We start from the raw sequence: 17,451 nt of genomic DNA on the forward strand, positions 1-17,451 counted from the left end.
TATTTTCGGGCAACACTGGTAGGTGAATCCCCTGGGGAAGGTAGAATTGCGGGATTTGATAGATTTGCAGAAGTCATGGAGTGACCTATTCTCCGAGACCCCAATCGTACATACTCGTCTCATCTGTATTCCTCCATCAGTATTTCATCAATTTACAGCGGCGGTTTCTTCCAGCTCAGTCTCTCCCAAGCAAAGCACATCTGACAGAATTACTAATCTGTCTTCAATCCAGCCTGCAGCTGCACAGTGGGTCTCTGAGCGCACTACAACAAATATATAGTTGCTGGGGATTTGAGAGAAGTAAGTGGCTTAAAGTCTAATAATTCTAAACAGCTGTGAATTCAAATTGAGACAGAGTTAACTAATGGACCACATTTATGCCATTCTGTAAAATAAGCAATTTAGACAAACCAAATATTTTCAAGTTGACTTTGTCACCATCTACACAAAGATATTATGGACAACTATTGACGTTATACGAACATCATGCAGAGAAAAACAAGATTTTAAAATAATGCATACTAGAAAAAAGAAGAAAAAAATGATGACTACTGTAATGAAATTTTGGTAGTAGCCAGAAAGTGTTTGCAATACCATTCGAAAGCCTGCTGGCGTTGAAAACATCTAAAGTTTTGCTGAGACCATTGCACCCTTATTTATTTTAACCAATTTGCTGAACGTCCAAATATGACCACGCCGCTTCTTGTTCTCACAACAGTCTATAATGAATGGACCATAAGAGTATATACTGGGTATCAATGGCAATAGGTGACAAGCAGAGCCAAAAGTAGGGCACATATTTATAGCAACGGTTGCCATGGGGAACCAAATGAAGCTCCCGGGAGGAAACTCATGATGTGCTAACCATGATCACCTTAACTAGAAGATGATGCTAGTGAGCCCCGAGCCATGGAATGTCTCGATCCTTAAATCCAATATCTGCCACGGCACGCACCTACTTATTCTTCTGGATGACTACCCCAGAGGGCGGCGGGCACTTCACTCATTTTAGCTCGTGCCCTGGTCTTTTTAACCACCACCGTTTGCGGAGGACGACCTAGAAATTATCTGTACTTGGGTGGCACTGAAGAGACTTCAAATGGACCTTTGTTCACCCTCCTCTCACTACGCATACAGACCTTCTGGTTCTTAGGGTCACTGGGCCCAGGGCTTTGGGTAGAGAGAGCTTATCTGTTAGACCACAAGTAGAAAGTTAGCAATCTGGGGCCAGAGCAGCAGCTTTCTAATCCTCCTTAAAGGTCCGGAATAAGCAGCCTTCCATTCTTCTGGGACCTGCACAGTTTAATGTTTGTAGGTAGTCTCGCTTTTCTTCAGTGCATCTCCCATCGGTGCTTTGTGGTGGGAACAGCACAACACAAGCCGCCTTATCAATCAGTCTGGGAAGAGCTGGAGTGTAGACGGGGCATGTAGGATGTCATCTTAGTTGGGTCTGGTGCAGAGGGCTCTCAGATCAGCACCTTCCTGAAACACGGAGTTGCACGGTTGATGCAGTTACGGATTGTCACTAACCACAGACTGATTATGCCTTTTAATTATACCAGCTACAAGGACACTCTCTGAGAGAGCGCCACATGGTACAGAGGCGAATGCAATAACGCTGCTGGGCAGCCACTTCTTCATTTTGTGCCCTTTGGTCACGTTTTTGTGATTCAAACGATGCTATCTGGGTAGAACTTGTCACACGTTTCCCAATGTCGCACTTGGGCAACAACCACCAAAGGGCTAGAATATGGACGTAGAGCACATACTGAGACATGCACAAACACATAATGTATTAAAAAAAAACCACAAGAAGCAGGAATTTCACCAGAGAGAAGCTGTGCACACACAGATTAAAAAAATAAAAGCAGCGTGCAGGAGCTGAAAAAAGAATTATCGTCCCATAAGCCGAATTGATATTGATCAGAAAAATATGCCGAAATATTGCTAGGTCTCCAAGATTGGCGAAAGGAAGGTAATTTAACAGTGCTAGAATCAATGAGCTCCTTGTCTCACCTCTCTGTTGCGAGACGACCGGTTGCTGTATCTGGCTTTCATGGGCAACAGCAAAGCTTTGGACACTCTTCGCAGGAAAAGGATATGGGTCAAAGTGCATCACACAACTGTGTAAGTAAGACTTACAATCAGGAATTCATATGGAGGAACCTGAACCCATCAGGGTTTGGGACTCCAGGTCAGCGCAGTAAAGAAGAGGCAACCATGGACTCTCACTCGTCCCTTCTCAATCTATGTTCTGGTAAAAGGTTCAGAAGATATCTCAAGAACCCACGAAAGGAAAAGTCCAACCGCTCCCAATGTATCCCGATGAATAAGTACTAACAGACAGCACCCTACATGCACTTACGATTTTGTTGGAGGAAACTGCAAAATCACTTACTATCATGAATCCAAATTTGGTGCTGCAGTTTCCTATGGCCCGAAAGTCTAGGGCTCACACTGGCAAGTGCATCATTACATTAGTCAAGCACGGTGATGCCACCACGGACAATAAAGGAATCAATTCTATCAAGGAAAAACATGGAAATGGAGTTTCATTTCTTCAGTACTTTAAAAGCCTTTACTGCCATTGTAACAGAAAATGGGTAAGGCATGTTGTACTGCCTCTTCCTACCAGCCAATTGGAGGGTGGAAGGACTAGGAAACAGTCATTCACATAGCAGCCAAATGGTCCCCTCTTATGTATGGCACTCTCAGTACCAAGGTCGAAGGAGTATCAGTTCTATCTCTCCTCTACCAATTAAAAGCAGGGGAAGTGTCACTCACATGCAATGACCACCCCAAAAGGCTAGTAGTGCTGGTTCAAAGTCAAGCACAAATCAGAACAGGGATTCTTAAATGTTAGCAGGACTTTGCACTGGGCTGTGAAGAATAGAGACGGAGCTTCCAATAGAAATGTAGCAGTTACCTTTCAGAAGTGGTCTGTCTGATTGCTCCTTGTTGAGCTTTCCCATAAGAATAGACAAAGTGTGTGGTTAGGTGGGGACAGCGGTCTGCTTTGTAGCACAGGATGACCTCCTCTGTCAGGGTCTACTTTTTACTACTCCCATAGGCTGAAGGCTGTCAGGAGTGAGGGATTCCCTCCTCATTGTGCTTCGGAGTCTGTGTGTCTGCTCTGTGAAGGAGGGACACGTGAGCTAAGCTAAGCAAACTGCCTCAATCTGGTTTGAGAACACCGACCAGTATAATCAATAATAATCAATATGTCCTATCTGGAATAGCACTAGACGAAAGAGGCCAACAGGTCCTCAAAAGACTGCAGGATATCTCACTGACTGTAAAGGTAACAGGGAAACTCTTAATCTCCATGGCTAGTGTCACTGACAGCCAGCCTCCCAAAGGCGAGGGGCATCACCTGAAAGTGAGCAGCTACTTGCTAGAGCAGAGTCCAGGGGCTGCTTTGGAAAGGAGTCTACCTGGCCAGCTGAAGCAGGGGAGCGGTGCGGACCTCAACAGCAGGAAGTCTACGTTAAGGAGCTTAACTGATAACAAACCAATGAGTCTAGAGACCAGTAAAAAAGGCAACCTGGTGGCGGTGTACGCGTGCCGAAGTCCTCACTAGTCACTCATTAAATGAGTAAAAGAGTTCTGTCTCACTTAATTCTAGCAGTATATGAAATAAATTCTCTAATTGCTGACTGTGCCCTTTATTGCCCAGACATAATAATATATTAATAATAATAAACAATTTAAGGCACATTTTAACTGTATGTTTCACCGGGCCAAAGATTAGGGCTTACTGTTAACCATTTCAATGCCATGGTAATGATTTTCTATACATCAGAAGGATGTGATGTCAGACAGCAAACCTCTTGTTGATAACACTTTTTAGAACAAAATACACACTTTCTTGCACAACATTTGTCACCCCCTTTCCCCCCTAAAAAACAAATTGCCAATATTTAGGCCATTTCCTTGGTTCCCTTTAAGGGAGTCAACACACCCTGAGACCCTTTAGTACCCAAACATGTGAGAAAAGAAATTACACAAATCTGGCCTTGATAAACTTTGGCAGGATTGAAGTTGTGTCCCCCAAACATTTAAAAAAAAAAAAAAAACACAGCACTGAGTTGTGGGGGGGGGGGGCGGGGGGGGGGTCTAAGAGATAGCAATAGCTGATGCTTGCATCGGATAAACATCTGGAGGAGGACCCAGTGGAATGCAAAGATCTGTGCAGCATGCATTTAACCCACCTAAGTAATGCGGTGTGTTACTGCCTAGTATTTCCAAGAAGTGAGGCAAGTGCTCCATTAGGATCTGTGGTCCTGACTTAAGTGCTGCAGTATTCAGTTAAAAGGATTGTGGTCAGACTGGCATCTCCGGGCTTTCGCCTTCCACGTGACAGCCCATTCAAAGACCACTTACTACAGAAACTGTGCTCCCCACAATGGAGGCAGTGTGCGGTCTGTGAGGCTGGAGGCTGCCATGACCCAGCAGAGTTCATTATCTTCATTTGTTCTGCTCGCCTTTGAAGAGGTCCATTAAGAGCACAGCCCTCCACACTCAGCACTGAAGGGCCAATGTCCGCAGCCGGATGCCCAGCCCTGCCATCTCTGTACACAAAGAGTCCTGGTCAAGCAAAGCCCAGGCAGGCCACATTATGCTGCTAATTGCTCCATCCACTCGACGAGACGTGTGGAAGCTGGGAAACAATGGCAACCAGCAGAGCTTTTCAACGAGGTCTTTGTGTGTGAGTGATTGTATCATGGCCAGCTCCCTGGGCCCCTCCCCATGATCTTCAGAAACAATGCACGCTGGTTTTATGCTGCAGCAATGCTCCTCCTGCAGGGATGTGCACTCTCAGCACAGTACCAATGCACCCACTTCCTCTCTCTTGCTGTGGGAGATGGTCTAGGCACCTGGGAGGGGCAGAAGTAGGCGGCCTAACGTCAGCATCGACCAGAGCCATATCATTTTGAAAAAAATATATATCCCTGGCATCCAGTGGGATTGCTGTCCCATCTCTCTGGGGGGCACAATGTGTGTCAATCCTCTCATCTTTTCCCAGGAGGAAGAATGGTTGGGGGGGGGGGGGGGTCCTAGGGAGGAGTGTGGTCTGATGTGCATCAGCCCCTATCCCAATATTACACACACACACACACATATATATATATACACACGCACACACATATATATGTATACACACATATATAACACAGGTTTGAGGGACGTTATAGTTAGTTGGACATTTCACTCGTACAAAACCAGAGAAATTAGGCCGTTCAAGTTAGTTGAGCTAACTATAACTCGCACCCCCGCAATGCACTGCTGATGACGTCACATATAAATTACATCACTCATGACATGGTCAGTGACATCACTGATGACATCTCAAATGACATCACTGGTCCAAGGTTTTTTAAATGCTAATTTCTAACTATAACGTCCCTGAAACCTATGTTTTTTTCAGTGAATTTCTAAGGTTTTCAAAATAATAATTTCTAACTATAAGGTAGTAGTCGTGTTTGCACAGTGGTGCAGAAAGTGCCTGGGCCTCTGACCAGCGCTCAGGAATTACACAGCGTAGGACTTACAGGAGGTACCAGGAGGGCTACTTGACCGCAAAAGTCCCTCAGGAGTAAAATAGACTTCATTCTCCAACCAGTACTGTGCCAGGATGCACGTTTGCAGAGTGGTGGAGAAAGGTGAGTATGGCCTCTGAAGACCTCTTAGCAATCCGACTGTGTAGGACTTACTGGATGTAACAGGAGGGGTAGTAGGCCCCCAGGTCAACTGTGGGGGCCAACTACCCCTCCTATTACCTCCAGTAAATCCCACACAGCGGGATTGCGAAGCTGTCATAGCAGGCCACGCCCCCTTTCCCCACCACTCTGCTAATTTCTTACAGAAATCAAGCATGGGGGAAGTGTCTGTACATCCACGGGGGCATATGAAATCTCTTTGTATTAAATGATTTTGGATAAATAATACATATGTATTTTGCACAAATAATTGTTAAGATGACTAAAACACTACAGTATCAATCTTGAATATTTATGGATGTCCAATAATAATTGGAATAATATCACCGATATTAAAAGTATTAATGATTTTTTGCACATTATCCCACATGATGGGTATCACATATATAGAATAGACAAACTGAAAGAAAATAGAACAGTATTTTATCTGCTGAACCATTCCAACCCCCAAGACCGGCCCAAGCCCTGCAGCAGAAGATCCTCCTGATGGGAGATTTTAATGGTTAAGTGGATACACCTCACAACAAATACGCCTTTGACGGAGCTCACACCTGAGCCCCCTAGGATTTATTCACATAATCAAGCGCCCAACTCACATTGCTGGTACCACTTTGCACACAGTAAACACATACAGCGTATACTTAACTCCCAAGTGGCTCTGGGGCTTCCAAAGGGACCTAGGAGTAGAATATCTGCAGTGCAGTGCTGAGATAAGGGACTTCCTCCTCACAGTCTGGACCTGTCCCTATCATAGGCCCTTCAGGGAGGAGAATTTTACAACATTTCAGGGAATACCAAAATGTCATTTAGATCCTAATCTGAAGCTACCACTTTCAAACATACTAAAGGACGAGGGCTTCACAAGAGCTGAGAAGATCCTACTGCGACTCAGGCTAAGACTGGCCAAGAGAGACGTAGCTCAGATTTGAAGGCAAGAGGCACCCGCCAGCTTGATATAATGGAAACGTGGAATGGGCAGATGCCGCCAATTGGAAAAAACAAAACAATATACGTGGCCAGGGTCTGCCCTCACAGACACCAAGCGGTATGGGGAAATTGGGTGGATCATTACGAGTCAAGGAATATCCGTTATAATATTTAGTGCTACATATTCCACTCTTCTAGGATTGTATGGATTAGAGACCCACACAGCGACTACTGCTGAAAGACAAGGAACAAACTAAATATATATAGTAATTGGATTCTTGTTGCATGCATACAAACAAAACCAAATAAAAAGATGTATTAGAACAAGAAACAAGAAAGAAGGTCAACTCTTGAAAAAAAGCTGAAGGGAAGCAATGAATCAATCTTTATAAGCCCACTAGGGCTTCCTCAGGAGGCAATACCACATGGTAGTACAGGGGACTCAAAAGGCCTGCCGCACCATACAAATAACAGATACCTGAAAACAAACTAGCAAGCTGTTTGAAATCTTAAGAGAAGGGACGGGAATCAGCGAAGAACATCTATGTGCCTTCCCCAACACCATGAAAAAAAGTACTGCTTTCCTTGAGGCATATTTCAAGAAAATAAGGGATAACGAATATGAAACAAAAAAATCACAATGTCTTCCTATTACACATCCCAGAATACACAGAACTCTGACCATCTTTAAGGCAGCAAGAAAGATCAGAAGATCCAACCCATTAAATGAAGCTTCCTTAAGAAAAGGCAAAGACCATAGTGACACAGACACTATAATTTTGATAACACCTCCCTCCTATGAGTATTTGTTGATAGCTTTCTATGGAATGCGCTCTAAAAAAAAGCACCATCATCCGTCCTCTCTCATCACCCTATTATGTGTAAGAAGTATCTGAAAAGCAATTTCTATATTTAAAGTATATCACTTTTGATGATTTTAGTAGATGATGCTTTATCCTCCGGCTCCCAAGTAAACATGGCACCGTCTGACCCCGCTAAGCAAGTTTTTACTTTGTGTGATGTGTCTGTGGTTCAGTTTTGGGTCTAAGTTTAGTTTTGGGTCTGTACTTTTCTGATTTGCATGAAAGCTACCCACGCCAATCCTGAGGGAACTTCGTTGGCTTTACTTGTTCGGCCCTCATAATCTTAGCACAGAAGCATTGGCAATGCCAATAGGCCTGGTTTTAAAGAAATGTTGTATGAGAATGTGAATCATTACAAGTAGATAGCATAAGAACGGAACAGAGACCTTTTCCACCTATGCACCCAGGATCTGGAACAACAGGCTCATATCCATAAAGACCGCAAATGTAGGAAAGAGTTACAGACGGAACTCGTTGAAGAGGAACTCATCACAGTGAATTAACCGTCCACAACTCAGCTCAGAGATTATAAAACCATATCTATTTAGCAGGCAAGACAACCGACATGGTGAAACAGAACACATTTAGGTTAAGATAATAACCATTAAAAAAAAGTCCACTAATTCAGCCGCTGCATGAGTTGTATCATGCATGGGATGAAGTCCCCAGTGCTCGATTAAAATGGAAAAAAATCCTTGTGAGTTCATGTCTGAAATGAGTAACCACTACTCACTTTCACATAACACCTGCCAGCATGCATGTAATCCCTCCACATCTGGCAGAGTAATAGAAGTTACAACAGTCACAATCCATTGTACTGTTTGTAAGACAGCTGCCAGCCTGTCTCCCAAGACACAGGCAGACACTGGAGGGATCATTTCAACCTAATGATGGGAAACAAAGCTTGTGGCACAGCGCTTAGAAAAGCAGCCAGGAGAGGAGTCGGAGCCACAGGTGCGGAGTCTACGGAAGGGCCTTCAAAAAGTCAGGCTAAGTAAATAGAAGCATTTCGCCAATACAGCCTTCAACTAGCAAGACAGCTCAGTCTCTTAATGCATTACAAAGGGATACATTGCAGTTCATAAGAGTGATCCACCCGGATAGAAACCTGTTGTGCTCTTTGAGTTAAACTCCAGTCTCTGCAGTGAAGGGTTAGCTCAATGAACCATCACATATAATTATTAGACCACGGGCATGTTCAGAACCCTATTGAAGACATTGAAGTGACTCAGAGCCCATAAGGGCTGGTAGAATGTTCACATCAAAGGGCAGATTATTCTAAAAGCCTTGGAGCCTTTCTGACTTGGGCAATAATGGTTGTTAAAGACCCTCGACTCCATGTAGACCTGAGCTGCAAACATGAGTTAGGGTGCCTTTAAAAACGGTTACTGTCCTCAACAATGGGCAAGTAACTCTTAAATAAAAGGCCCCCAAACAAGCAGTCTGTAGTTTTCCAAGAATCATATCACCGTACCACAGTGATTATGTGGGCCACCACAGGTCTACAGAACGGTTTCAGCATCCTCTGGCCCTCAACCAAGCACAAGACTCTCTGACCCTAAACCAAATCCTGTATCCTCTGACCCTAGAAAACACAGCAACCTCTGAAGCGAACCAAATACAGCATCTTCCAATTCCCACCTCCAAACAGCATTCTCTGACACTTACCAGCAAGCTGCATCTTCTCATCAACAAACACTGCATATTCTGCCGGTTACTAAGAAAGTTAGCATCTCCTGCATAGCCTCCGCTGACCACTAAATCCTGCGTCTTCTGCTTGACAGCACCAACTCATCACTCTGCTTACTGAAGACTACACCAACTAAAGCATGTTCATTTCTTATCTAGGATACAGTTAAACGTTTATCCTTTTTCACATTGTCCTCTAGCAGGGCACATGCATGACAACCTCTGCTTGTGTGCATAGCTGCTCAATCACAGCAGACTCCTGGTGCTGGCAGAGTGGGAACAGGAGACGCCAAGATGGGGTTTGGCATTGGGTAAGGGTGCCACCTTATTCCACCAGTGCAGAGAACAGTATGCACTTACTCGCTGTTCAGCTGCCCACAAGTTTCATGTTATTCGGGCTCTGAGAACCGGTTTAAAAAAACAAAACACTTGTTGCCACACATTGCAACGGTAACAGTCTATTATTATACATCATTAATAACTCCCTCCCACCATCCAGCCAAACAGAAAGCAGCGCTGGGGGAAGCAGGGAAGATGGCAGCCCGATATGATATAGCTTAACAGTATTACTGAATGGGGTGAGAGTCCATGCTGTGATTCGAAAGTACAGTGCTCAAAGCAACACAGTGGAGGGCTCAGTACTAGAAGCAACACAGAGGGTGCAGTGCAGGACATGGCACTGGAGGGAGGGAGCGAGACAGGATGCAACACTGAAGAGAGGGTGCATTACTGTATGCAACACTAAAGTAAGAGTACAGCCCTGGATATGACACTGGAGAGCAGGACGCCAGCACTGGAGGAAGGGGGTAGGGGGGAGTGCGCATCCCTGGACGCAGCACCCAGGAGTTGCGCAGTCCTGGACGCGGCTCTGAGGGGGGATAGCGCAGGCCAAGATGGGGCGCTGAGGGAGGGGGGGGGGTGGCGCAGCCCTGCACACGGCACTGAGGGGGTGGCACAACCCTGGACGCAACGCTGAGCAGGGTACTGGATGAGGCATAGTGGTCATATAAAGACACACGTCTCAAGATTAGGTGACAATGCCAAATAGAACTTTGCTATGTCGTGCAGTGTCGCAGGTGACAGAAGTGAATGGAGCAGGCCTGCCAGTATCAAGCATGGAGAACAGTGTTAAGTGTCGCAGTGACCCAGTGACCCAGTGACCCAGAGATCAGTGTTAGCGTGGTCAGGAGAGAGCAGTGCCAAGTGATGTAGTAAAGTGATCAGCATTAGGCGGTTCAGGGCTGCAGAGAGCAGTCTTAAGATGGTGTAATGCATGAGGTGCACAAGTAGTAGGGAGCAGTTCTAGGTGGGGATGCAGTGCTGCACAGGTCAGTATTATGTGGTTTGTGTCAATTTTGTAGGAATTGTGGTTAGGTTGGTCACTGCCTTAGAGAGTAGTGCTAGGTGCAGCACTGCCCTAGAGAACAGTGCTAGATGTTGCAGTGCAGCAGAGAGCGGTGCCAGGTGATGAAGTGCTGTGTGGTATGATTTGGTGCACAGGTCTCTGGAGATCAATGTTAAGTGGTTCGGCAACAGAGCTGTAGAGGGTTCTATTAGGTAGTTCAGAGCTGCAGTGAGCAGTGCCTGTGGTGCAGCATTGAGAACAGTCAGGTGGTGCAGTGCTGCAGGGCAGTACTACGTGGTGCAGTATTTAAGAGAGATGTACTAGGTGGTTCAAAGCAGTAGAGAGCAGCGATAGATGTCACAGTGCTTAATGTGAGGGCCAAGGAGGGAGCAAAAGCAAAGTAGTGGTGAAGTGCTGTACCAAATCAGTGGTAGGTGGTTCAAGTGTCGGTGCTGTAGAGATTAGCCTTTGCTGAGTCACTGCTGTAGAGAGCAGTAGAAAATGTTGCAGTGTCATAAGGATCAGTGTAGAGCTGTAGAGATCAGTGCTAGGTTAAGCAGTGCTACAGAGAGCATTGCAGTAGAGAGTGGGGCTATGTGTAACAATTCTAAGCGCTGTAATGCAGCAGAGATCAGTGCTTGGTGGTGAAGTTCTGCAGAAAGTAGTGCTGGGTGGTGGAGTGCTGTAAAGTTCAATGTAAGATGTAGTTGGTGTAGAGTAGTCTGTGGTTTTGCACTGTAATTAACAGTTAGTGCAGTGAGTAGAGAGCAGCCGTCAGAACCCCTTTGAGATGGCCACAGAGCAAGCAAGAGTTAATGGGCCCAGCCGTGACCTTCAGCACTTGACGCTCAGTGTTAAGAGTGGTCCAAGCAGCCCAAGGCTCCTTCAGTGAGGAGATAGATACAGGGCAGCTAACTCAGGCACGCAACTCAAAATACGCTCAGCAGCTGCAATACATTTTGCAAGAAAGAAGAGAAGTATTTTATTTTACTGCCATCACACAACAGTAAATACGACATTCACACACAACTGCACAGTCCCCCTGAAGTCATGGCTCTAGTGCTTTGTAGGCAGTTCCCTGTGTCCCACTCCTGCTTTACTCTAGCAAACTTGATTATTCCCCATTCATTTTAGATAGCATCCAGCGTAACCCCAATAGTAGGCTGAGTCTCATGCGTCCGCTCCTACTCTACGGTAAAGTCAAAAGTGTACCCGCAACCTGCATGATTGGAGAGTCCCCAGTTCCACAGCGTGCCCCTCTGCAGGCCCCAGAGTGGCAGCAGCTTGGTCAGGTGAGTTCAAGGTACGCATCTCAGGCGGGCTGCACTCGGTAACCCATGATTTCCTCACACATGGTCACATCCCCACAGCGACCAGAGGTCCCTTGTGGCTCATCCAAGCAGGGTAAGACTTTCAGTCCATACCTCGATGGAGAGAAGGTGATGCGTAGTTCATGAAGCTGGTCTTGCGTCCCAATGTAGGTGTGAGGGGGATACCATAACGGTCCCACTTCAGATCAGGTCGCACTTCTTGCTAGTTCCAGTGACCCCATCTGGGACACAGGGTCACCACGCCTGTGCTATACACGGGAGCCAACCCGATCGGCACAGCAGATACAGCATACGGGGTCGCAGGCTCCTGACATCAGTAGGGCTATGGCCCACTTCACACAGTAATCCGTCCACAACGGCCCCGCCAGGCATAAAAGGTAACTGAATCCTCACCGCACATGGGCTTCTAGCCAAACGGCACAGCAATATCCAGGGCTCACTTCATAGCGTTCTCTCTCCCCATCATCAGAGGGTCACCAACTTCCTCCTCCACACGGACAAAGACACGATCGGTGCAGCAGCTGTTACATACACCTCGCACAGGGAATCGACTCAACAGAACTTCTCACTGGAGCTTGCTCTTTCCAAAGCTCTCCTTGACAGCACAGGGCACACTGGTTTCTGCAAGCGGGCAGGGGCTGGTGCTCCAGGGCAGGTGTTCTTCGATTCCCTGGGTGATGTCCTCCAACCCTGCCGGAAGACTAGCAGGCATTGGTCCCATAGTCATACGCTGAAGTCTCTCTTCCTTGCACAGTCTGTCTGGCTGCTTGAAGTTGACAATTTTCTCAAGCTCCCCTAACAGTCCACTTCCAGACACCAAATTTTACTTAGAGTCTGAGTGTTTGCAATTTATGCTGAGGGTCTGCTCATTTTTAAAGTGCCCACTCCTCTGCCCTCTCTGCCTCCTGAACGCAATCTATCACAGCAGGAGCAACTCCAAATCTGATATTCCCAAAACACAGCCATCGGAGTGAATAGAGCTCACACCTGGATGTCAGCCACAGTAATGTGTGTATCAAAAGGTTAGCCCAAGGCCTCAGCCGTACTCTTTATGATTCCGTTATCAGCCCCATCTACTTCCGCAATGTGTCCAGATCCCTTCCTTGTGACCTCTCTCTGAATAAAAGAGCACCCTTTGAAGTGTACAGGGAAGGCCTGGATCTCCCCTATCCAATATGTACCACCAAGCTTTCAGGAATGCAGCAATACACAAATCTATTTGGGGGGCAGGGGGATTCCTCTACTTCCTCACGTTTCACCATGCAAGCCTGGGTCTCCCAAAATGGAACCCGTAGTCTGCCACGTATTGTGCCATTCACAGGAACACATAAGCCCAGTACATTTATTTAATATACACACACTGCACACCGCTGTATTCTTCCTGTACCATTTACAGACATGTATACATCCAGCACATGCATTTAACATGAATGTACTGCATAGCGCTATACCCTTCATGTACTGTACCACTCACAGGCAAACATACTTCCAGTACATGCATTAACCATGCACACACTGCATACAACTACATCCTTCATGTACTGTACCACTCACAGGCACACAATACACTCAGGGCAGGTACTCGACTCCTGCACTAAGCAGCACTTCAAAACAACTGGATGTAGGCCAAGGAGTGAGTTAAGCACACAGCAGCGGAACTTTGAATGAATGAGCCTGTAGGCCTCACTCCAGTGACACAGGTTAACAAGGACCTGTTCACTTCTACTGATATCTACACAATATGCTGCCACCGCTGTGCCCATGCTGCTTAACTCATGGTAAAGATAGTAGCCTTTCCCCACTCTGAGGTTAGCACTTTGGGCACCCGTTTGAGTCTAACGAGACTGCAATCAGTGAGAGAGGCCTATGTCATGGTGCACACACATGGTTCATGCTTGCCCATGACAACAACAAAAATCAGCAGTAGGGATCCATACATCAGTAACGTTGGGGCACTTAGGGGTGCATGCAGAGGACTTTTACGTCCCCACAACAGTATTAGGTGGTGGGGCGATAGTTGGCCAGTGCTGGAAAGGGAAGTGATAGGAGTTGCAATGCAATAGAGAGCAAGGCTCGCCGGTGTGTGCTTGAGGCGACAGCACAGGCAGGATCAATGTTAGCTGGTTCAGTGTCAGCACTTTAGAAAAATATGCTGTAGAGAGCAGTGCAAATGCTGCTGTGCCAGGTTTTGAAGTGCTGTAGAGAGTTGCAGTGGGTAGAGTAATGATACAAAAGGCCAGTATTAGGTGGTTTAGTGATAGCATTTAAGAGAGCAGTGTTGGATGGTTTAGTGCTGTACAATGCTAGGTGGTGAAGTGATGTAGAAATCACTGTTAGGTGGTGTTGTAGCATAGATGGCAGTAAGACTGTTGTGCAGTGTTTTCGTGAGCAGTGGTATGTGGCGCAGTACAGTAGAGAGCAGTGGTAGGTGGGCATTGCTGTGAACAACTACGACAGGTGGTGCAGTGCTTGGTATAGTAATGCGGGAGAATGCAAGGCTAGGTGGTGCAATACTACAGACACCAGGGCTAAGTGCTGCTGTGCTTGAGGGGACACTGCAGAAAGGAGCAGTGCTGTACAGGACACTGTTAGGTGGTTCAGTGCAGTGCCGTATAAAGAGTAACTGTTATATGGTGCAGTACTGCACTAGAGTGTTAAGGGTACAGTGCTCTACAGAGTTGTGCTAATGGGTGCAGTTTTCTGCGCGGTGAGCAGTGCTAGATGTCAACGTGTTAGAGAGTTCAGTATCAGGTTACACAGCGTCGAGGCCTGCTCTCTCCTGCATTGCAGTGCTGTAGAGGGCAGTGGTAGGTGGCGCGTTGCTAGGCGCTGCAGACAGCAGTGTAAGGTGCTGCAGTGCTGTAGACAGTAGTGGTTGAGGGGGCAGTGTACATGGACGCTGCGGTGCTGTAGACGGCAGTGGTTGAGGGGGCAGTGCAGATGGACGCTGCAGTGCTGTAAACAGCAGTGGTTGAGGGAGCAGTGCAGATGGATGCCTCAGTGCTGTAGACTGCAGTGGTAGGTGGCGGTTGCTAGGCGCTGGAAACCGCAGTGCTAGGTGCTGAAGTGCTGTAGACGGCAGTGGTTGAGGGGGCAGTGCAGGTCGACGCTGCAGTGCTGTAGAGGGCAGTGGTAGGTGGCGGTTGCTAGGCGCTGGAGACAGCAGTGCCAGGTGCTGCAGGGCTGTAGACGGCAGTGGTTGAGGGGGCCGTGCAGATGGACGCTGCAGAGGGCAGTGGTAGGTGGCGGTCGCTAGGCACTGGAGACAGCAGTGCCAGGTGCTGCAGAGGGCAGTGGTTGAGGGGGCACTGCAGATGGACGCTGCAGTTGTTGAGGGGGCAGTGCTGATGGTCGTTGCAGTGCTGTAGAGGGCAGTGATTAGGGGGGCAGTGCTGATGGATGCTGTAGTGCTGCAGAGGGCAGTGGTTGAGGGGGCAGTGCTGATGGCCGTTGCAGTGCTGTAGAGGGCAGTGATTAGGGGGGCAGTGCTGATGGATGCTGTAGTGCTGCAGAGGGCAGTGGTTGACGGGGTATTGCAGATGGACGCTGCAGTGCTGTAGACAGCAGTGGTTGAGGGGGCAGTGCAGATGGACGCAGCAGTGCCGTAGAGGGCAGTGCTAGCTGGCGGTTGCTAGGCGCTGGAGACAGCAAAGCCAGGAGCACCGACACCTGCTGACAGCCCCGTAGGGAGCAGAGCTGTCAGCGGAGAGTGCAGTGCCGGGCGGGGCAGCGCTGCTTCCTCCGCGGGAGGTCCTGATATCAAGGGCGGAGCTGCATTGGCCACAATCCCAGGCTAACCACGCACACTTCGCCCCGCTACTCACCGTGTGCTCTGCCCTTGTATGCTCCCGGAGACTCTTCGTGCTGCAGAGGGCGGGGCTCTGTCCTCCCCTAGCTCCCGTCGTCAGGGGCCCTGGGTCGCCTGTTTCCACCTCCTCAAACCCTCGCAGACTTGCCTCAGTCCTTCGCCATCTTGGCCCCAGGCAATCTTTCCCCTCTAGGGGGCGTGGTCTCACCCACGACGTCACGTCGCCAGGTGCGTACGGGTGGAGACGAAGGAAAGCAGGGAGTAACGACTTTCCACTCTTAAGGATACCCCAGGGGTACTGTGAAAGGCATGGAGTCCTGGGGGCACTGGTTTCTGTTTCTAATGGTCCTTGGTAAAAATAAACTGCAGGGACTTAGTCTGCTCAATTCCTTGGCTTACTTTTAGTGCGACAACTTTGACAAATCGTGCACACAGGCAAGTAAACCTGCCTCAGACGGGGACTCCTGAATTGTTAAGAAAACAAGCATTGGCAAAGCCAATAGGTCTAACCCGCAGAGCTAATGACTTTGGCAATGAGTCTTAGCCATTTCGTACACCAGTGTGGCTGCTGTTCAGTATGGCTAAAAGTTAGTGGGGTGGGTTGGATTGGGGTCAGGGCCGGTCCCACGCCTAGCCTCCGCAGGACCCCCGCCCCACACACACACCTGTGGTGTCGCTCTGCGTGGCTGTAGACCTAACCAGGACACCTGAAATATGGGCTGCACACAACGTGTCAGGTAGTGGCCAGTAAACTGAACCATGCCCAGAACACCAGCTCTTTATTACTTCTTCTCACACTGGGCCTAGCGTACGCTAGTCCAGCCCATCATGGTGACGTACGGGGGTCCCAAATGATCTCTCCCCTACACAATTAGGGGAGGTGGTCTTGCCCTTACGTCAAAGACATTAGATTCCTCCTTTACCAGGAAATGACAATAACTGAACAAACTTCAACTGTACAAATAAACATTTGAATGCACTTATAGCTTGTAGGCTAATGTCCGTCACAACATAACATTTATGGAACAGTCTTACTTGGTCACAGGAAACCGGTACTCACCCACAGCAACTGACTCAGCAGCCATCTTGGGTCAGCAGGGCACAAAGACTTTGTACTTCTGGGACGGCTTCGGGTGTGACCACAGTTCATATCGACTCTGGCTGCTTCTTAGCAAAGGTGTCAGCAAAGATGGTGATAGGTCTTCACTACTTCCGGTTCTAACACATCTCTGACAGCGGGGAGCTCCAGCTCCGAGTCTTGGAAGGTGTCGAGGGAAGGGTTGCCCCTGAGTCTTCTGCTGTCGTATTGGGAGGTTCGTCACATTCCCTATAGGCACCTGGAGGGTGCGCTGTGATTTCACCCTCCTGTGAACCGGCTGCTGGAAACTCCTCAGTCCTGTCTTCTGGGATTTTTTTGAACTGCGAGATGTTGCAGGTTACGCTCTCTTGGCCTCTTCGAGCAGTTACTTTGGTGCCTTTGACTTTCACTACCACCCACGGGTCTAGTTCAAACGGTAATCGGAACTTCCCTCTGGGATGGCAGTCTTGTAAGAATACTCGGCCCCCCCTTAAGGATTGAGCATTCTCGAGCGCATCTTCTCTGGGAGGCTTTCTCATTGGTATGAGTTCTTCTTGAGTCAGATTGATTTGGGGGGTTAGGTGCATTCTCCCACACAGGGTGATATGGGATGGTATCCGTCACAGTTCAGCCGAAACACAGTTTGCTCGGAGAAATACTAGTGGTACAGTGCGGGGTGAGCCGGTTTTC

The 17,451-nt window shown here is 47.8% G+C and overlaps 1 protein-coding gene across 1 annotated transcript in view; it reads right to left on the bottom strand.

Annotated features, from left to right (window-relative positions):
• FHIP1B (FHF complex subunit HOOK interacting protein 1B) overlaps window positions 1-15,879 on the bottom strand; it is a 486,169-nt gene extending 470,290 nt beyond the window's left edge. Inside the window, exon 1 of the mRNA XM_085623509.1 lies at window positions 15,700-15,879. The gene's annotated coding sequence lies outside the window, so the exon portion shown is untranslated. The remainder of the gene's footprint in view (window positions 1-15,699) is intronic.
• Between the last annotated feature and the right edge of the window lie 1,572 nt (window positions 15,880-17,451).

This window comes from Triturus cristatus, chromosome 8, assembly GCF_964204655.1.
Source record: "Triturus cristatus chromosome 8, aTriCri1.1, whole genome shotgun sequence".
Taxonomy (NCBI): Eukaryota; Metazoa; Chordata; class Amphibia; order Caudata; family Salamandridae; genus Triturus; species Triturus cristatus.